Source organism: Habropoda laboriosa, unplaced genomic scaffold, assembly GCF_001263275.1.
Source record: "Habropoda laboriosa isolate 0110345459 unplaced genomic scaffold, ASM126327v1 scaffold65, whole genome shotgun sequence".
Classification (NCBI taxonomy): domain Eukaryota; kingdom Metazoa; phylum Arthropoda; class Insecta; order Hymenoptera; family Apidae; genus Habropoda; species Habropoda laboriosa.
Genome location: NW_017100254.1, coordinates 5,129,194 through 5,130,039, shown reverse-complemented (window position 1 = coordinate 5,130,039; position 846 = coordinate 5,129,194).

The following is an 846-nucleotide window of genomic DNA, read 5'->3' as shown; positions in this document are numbered from 1 at the left end:
AAATTAAATATATAATAATAGTAATTCTTGTTTAAATTGCGCTAACTCGTTAAATTTATTTTTTGCTTAATCGATTCGAAAGGAGTGACTGTTCTTACTTCATTACATCGGTTCAAAATAGAGGATTTCTTTGCTATCTAAGTTGTTTCTGTTTTCAGTATTCATATGAATTAAAATATTTTTTTTAACACAAAATACAATTATCGTATGAAAACGATTTTTATCAGTTGCCACTTATAAAAGAACGGCGACTAAACAAAAACCTATATATACTTATGTTTATATCAATTATTTTTCTTTTTTGAATAATAAAATAATGTTTGATACTGCGTTTCGATTCAATTCTTCGAAAAAACAAAATTTCTTTTTTAAATATTCTGTGAATACACAAACTAGTAAATATTCAAATCAAAATACGTTTCTAAATACAATTTCGAATAAGATCTACGAATGCCCATTGATTATTCGACTTAAAATTTTATTCAATTATTTGATTTTTGTGGGCTACGATTTTCATTAACTGTAAAAGTATTTTTAAACATCACTTTTACAGGTAGAATATTTTTAACAAGCCCAATCACTAATCCCTTCTAATTTTCGACCTTTTCTCGCAAAAAATGTATCACAGATAAAAAATGTACGTAACTACTTCAGACAGCGAAGTATAATAGTTTGAAGAAGTGAATCGATATGCAAAATTAAATTTCACATGATAAAATTCGTTGGTAACTTTTCAATGAATTGCTAGGTATACCTAATTAAAGTATTGATCTCTTACTTTGAAAGTAATCGTATTAAGAAAGGGGGAAAAGATCATTTTACCGATCATGGTAGTAACAATAACCT